The sequence below is a fragment of the Hipposideros armiger genome, unplaced genomic scaffold (genome assembly GCF_001890085.2).
Source record: "Hipposideros armiger isolate ML-2016 unplaced genomic scaffold, ASM189008v1 scaffold_415, whole genome shotgun sequence".
Classification (NCBI taxonomy): Eukaryota; Metazoa; Chordata; class Mammalia; order Chiroptera; family Hipposideridae; genus Hipposideros; species Hipposideros armiger.
This window is the reverse complement of record NW_017731765.1, coordinates 1,017,442-1,022,860: the sequence shown is the minus strand read 5'-3', so window position 1 is coordinate 1,022,860 and position 5,419 is coordinate 1,017,442. Positions and strand designations below refer to the sequence as shown.

The following is a 5,419-nucleotide window of genomic DNA, read 5'->3' as shown; positions in this document are numbered from 1 at the left end:
CGGAGGGCAGTGTCACTGGCCCTCACATGTGGGATCCGAACCGGGGCCCTCTGGAATCCCAAGCCAGCTCTCAACCATCACGCCACTGGGCCGGCCCTGTAGTACGATATTTTTTAAAGGTAGACTTGAGTTAAAGATGTGTATTGTAAAACTTAGAACTATAATAATAAAGAAGCATAGCTAAGCAGCCAACAGAGGAATTAAAATGCAATACTACAAATTAGTCCAAAAAGAGCCAAAAAAATAGATAAAATAAAAATGTAGGTTGGTCAAATAGAAAACAAGTATCAATCATATCAATAATTAATTGTAAACCTAAACACTGCAATTAAAAGGAGGACATAGTTCTCTAAATAAAAAAGCAAGGCCCAATTATGTACTGTTTACATAAACGGCATCACCAACGTAAAGACACAAGTTCAAATTAAAATGATGCGAAAATATGCAAACAATAAAGCTGGATCACCAATATTAATGTTAGACAAAGTAGACTTCAGGAAAAGGAATTTGGTCTATCTTCAAGATAAAGAGGGACATTTCATATAAAAGGGTAAATTCGTCAAGAAGATATAGTAACACAGCTTACATTTTGAAGTAACTGTCAAAATGGAAAAGAAATAGAAAAATCTACAATTATACCTGAGATTTCAATAGTCCCCTCTCAGTAGCTAATAAGACATGTAGGCTTTAAAAATCAGCAATATTTTATGTGAACTATAATAAAAAATATAACTGCTGAAAGAAAGCATATTTTTAAAAAGTACTGTATAGTCTTATTTTTATAAAACTAAGAATTGTAAATTAAACAATATAGAAAGCTGAGGTTGGGGGCTCGCATGGGTAGAAGGGAGGGATTACAGAAAGGCATGAGGAAACATTCTAGGGTGATGGATATGTTCATTACTTTGGTGATTTCATGGGTGTGTACATAGGTCTTGTACATTTTAAGTATGAGCAGTTTATTTTATGTAAATTATACCTCAGTAAAACTTTAAAAAAAACAATTCCCTTTGAGGACGAAGTGCCTCTTATACTATTTTATGTCAAATCTGAATAAAACATTAGTGTAAAATTTTAATAAGATCAGAGAGTGTGTGTGTGTGTGTGTGTGTGTGTGTGTGTATTTTAATTTCTGGACCAGATAAGATAATCATGATGATAAATATAAAAGTACATGATTAGTTATAAACTATTATAACTAATTATAATTAAAATCATTAGTTAAATGATTAAATACCTTACATAAGGTAAAATGGTCCACGATATTTTATTTCTAATGATTGAAATTGCTCTACTAGGGAATAAATACTAGGGAATATTTAAATTCAGAGTATAAGCAGATAATGGAATAAATAGTCCTGTTACTGTCTCATGCAATAATGTAAAAACAGGCCATTCATTGAGAGAGAAAATTTAATTTTAATCTTCATTTAGATGTAAACTATAGAGACAATATCTAGTTATTGAACACTGAGTATATTGTTGAAACATTGTTGACAGTTCAATTTCTCTTTTATGTAGCTATTTCAAGGAACATACAGAAGGGGTGTGAATGAGACCGCCATAGTGTGGCTTAACGCTGCTCCTGTAAGTACAAGCCTCAGCCCAGGCAGATGATCGTGTTTCCTATGCTCAAAGCTCTCCTGGGTTACACGTACACACTACAAGCAAAACTAAACAAAACCAAAACCACCACCAGCTTGATCCTAGCCCTAAGATTAGTAAGGAAAACCAATGGCTATCCGTACAATGTAGTGGGTGCTCCGAGAGCAGAGGTACAGAAACATGTAGGCTCAAAAGAGCACCAGGAGCATGTGGGGGTTCAGGGAAGAGCAGTGGGAAGAAGTTTATCTAAAATGAAAGCATTGGATAAGAGAAGTGATGAATTAATGAGGTTAGAGAGGCAAGGAAAGATGAGATTCTGCAGTGCCCTGGCAACTATTTTATTATAGAAGCAATGGGAAGTTTTTGAAGGATTTTAAGCCAAGGAATGAAGTAATTAGATTTGCATTTTAGAAATACTATTCTGGTTGGGGTATGGAGACTAGATTAAAAGGAGGTCAGATTAGAGGGGGGTGGAGACCTTTTAAAGGTTGTTGGAGTAACTGAGGCAAGAGATGATACTCAAGTAGGATTATAAACATGAAAGTGGAGAGAAGTGGGCAGGCTTGAAAGCTATCGGATAGACTTAATGTGACTTGCTAAAAGCTAACCGTGGAGAATGAGGAAGAGGGAGACACCAAAGATGACTTCCATGCTTCTGACATGACAACTGAGCAGTAGGAGGTGCCCCGAAAGCGGAGGACCAGGTTTTCAGAAAAGATAAAATTCCAATTTAGCTTGTGCTGCGCTGAAGGCCTCGGGGTATATCCAAGTATATCTATTTAACAACTGGATGTATGGCGTGACGTTTGGTAGAGAAATCTGGAACGCTTCAGCACATAGGTTATCACTGATACCACAGGAGTAGACGAAAGGTACACGGGATATATTTCAGGAAATGGGCCCTGCACATAGAGAAGGAAGATGAGCAGAGAAGGAAGTCCCTGCCTTCTCTCTCCACCTCAGGCAGGCCGGACTTCCTGCTGCTCCCTTGGACTCCCACTTGTCCATCTGTGCATCTGTCAAGGCACCCTTGTCTGTCAGTGAATGTATTTATCTTCGTCTCTCCTACTAAACTAAGGATCTTATGGACCCGATCATGTCATATTCATCACTGGATTTCCAGGACTTCACAATGCCTGGCAGATAGTCTTCCATAAGATTTTTATGAAATAATTAATGATGGGTAAACATTTATTGAATACTTTTTGTGTTTTGGGCACTTTACATACAAGGTCTATTATTATGGATTAAGACTCGGAAAAATGAATTGCCCAAGTTTCCGGGATTCAACCTGAGTCTTTGTGAGTCCAAGCCTTTTCCACGACATCATACTCTCTCCAGAAGACTGATGAATGAAGTCTTATCTTTTACAGAAGCAGGAAAAAAGGGATTGCGCCTGATAGAAAGTGAAGCTACTGATCTTATGCTAAAGAGGGTGCGGTCCTGTAGAGAAAAGGCCTACGTTCTGACTTCTGGGATGTCTGCTGCAGCCATGCCTGCCAGACAGTGTGGCCAATCAGTGGCTGCTTGTCTTAAACCCACAGGAAGTGGAGCAGAGACGAAGCCAAATACAACTACACTCAGCATTTTGCACAGCATCCCCTGGAAGGGTCCAGCAATTACGACGCTCTCCTCCAAAGGCCAGACACTCCTCCAAAGGCCAAACATTGCCTGGGACCCTCAATTTATCATTTTGTTAAAAAAAAAAAAGAAAAAACTGGCCAAAAGCTGAGAAACTAGTTCCATCCAAACTTTTCATTCCTGTTCTACGTGGTCACTGCTCTGACAGCAGCCATCACCCATCCACCAGCTTCCTCTCGTTTCTCCAAACTGCTGTGTGCCTGACTGCATGACCTCTTGACCCCTCACCTCACCTTCCCCGCAGTACCCCCCCCTTGGGCCTTTCCAGTGTGGGCTTTGGCAGCCTATTACACTATAAATACACTCACCTGTACCCTCCATTGTTGCTGATGAATATGTCTTCTATTTCCTGGACCCCCTTTTTCAAGGATACTGCTCCCTTTTCAGTTTCCTCAAACTCTATGCACCACAAGGCTTAGAACTGATATCGCCATTTTTTCCCATAGTCTATTTTAAACCATTTCACTCTGGTAAAAACTTTCATTCCTTTGAAGTTTATTCCATGGTGATTTAATTTACCTGCTTTGTTCCTAACATCCATAGCCTCCAGGTCATTCATTCCCCCACAATAACATTGTACCTGGATCATGTTTAATCCTTTAAACCTCAATTCCTCTCATTATTTCCTAGATTCAACATTCATGTAAATGCTCTGTTGAACACCCAAGCATCACAATTCCAAGGCCTTCAACTTCCTTCCCTTGGCCACACTCCATTTTATGGAGTAGGTCTGGGTGATTTCAGTACTCCTGCCCCAGTATTCCTGGTCCACAATCTCAAGACCTCCATTCCTATAATACTGCCTTTTCTTCCAGTTTATTCGTGGACCCACTCTTCCATATCCGGCCTGGTTCTCTTAATTGGTCATGTGACCTGCTCTCTCACCAGTGCTTTCAATCCCCCTCCATTTTTCCTTCCCTGGTCTCTGTCTTCCAACTCACATTTCTAGAACAGTGCTATATTCTGTCTGGTGCCAATGCCCTCAGCTCCCTTCATCCCAGTCTTGCTCCTCTGTCGATCATCCACATCACAGTTCTGGATCCAGTCCTATAATATGCCTGGCCTTCTAAGCCATTTAGCTGAGATACTAGAAATAATCACGCAACGACTATATTTTCATGGTTTCCAAACTCAATTTGGTAATTAAAACTTCATTAATGATTTTGTCTTTGGTTAGCTGTCTATTCCAAACCGTCTCCATTCTCTTCAAACCCCCCCAAATTTATCTTTTACCTGCTGCTACTTCACAAATAACATCGGCTATTAATGTCCTACTTCACAAAAAATATTGAGGCCATCTAGTATAAACTCCTCTCAGCTATATATTTACTTATAACCATTCCCTTACTTCCTTTTAATTTCTGGAAAAAGGTAACTTTTTCAGGGCCCACTTTTCCTGTCTTCTTTGGGACCTGGCACCTTCAATTTTCTGCCTCTTCTCTACAAGTTCCTTTCATTCAAATTACGATCATACTTAAATCTCTTAAATATCATGACCCATCTTTTTATCCTTTATCTCCTTCTGGTTTCTGCCCGTCATCTCTTTCCATCTCATTTAAAGCTTTGTGGGAAAATGACATTCTCTTGAAGTCTCCATGTCTTCACCTCTCATTCCCTGTGCAACTCATTCCTTGGTTTCAATTCCCACTATTCTGTGAAAACTGATTTTCCTAATTCGATGAAGGACTTCCTAATAGCAAAATCTAACATTAGAGTTTGTGAGTTTCTAATAGTTTTCAGCAATGGTAATGTTATCACTTATTTTACTCGGGAGGAGTGTGTCTTTGCCCTGAAGCATACACATAACATTGCAGTGGGGGTGAAAGGTAAGTACACATGGACCCTGTTTTCTTGGTTTCTAATTATAATGCTTGAGCAAGGCGGCCTGGCAGTCTCTAATCATCAGTACATCTGTAACACACCTCTTGGCCACTTCACTACTGTCTTCCTATCCACTGGAGTGGCTTCTGATATAGGAACTGTATTTCACTTCAGAGATACAGCGATGGTAGTTTCTAATCCCCAGACTAGGTACAAGACCTTAGATCAGCGGTTCTCAACCTTCCTAATGCCACGACCCCCTTAATACAGTTCCTCATGTTGTGGTGACCCCCAACCATAAAATTATTTTCGTTGCTACTCTATAACTGTAATTTTGCTATTGTTATGAATC

At 39.6% G+C, this 5,419-nt stretch overlaps 1 long non-coding RNA gene across 1 annotated transcript; it reads left to right on the top strand.

Moving 5' to 3' along the window:
- Nucleotides 1-89: 89 nt before the first annotated feature.
- LOC109394200 (uncharacterized) lies at nucleotides 90-1,588 on the top strand. Its single transcript, XR_002126408.1, has 2 exons — nucleotides 90-119; nucleotides 1,522-1,588. It is a non-coding gene; the product is annotated as an uncharacterized LOC109394200 (long non-coding RNA).
- The last annotated feature ends 3,831 nt before the right edge of the window (nucleotides 1,589-5,419 follow it).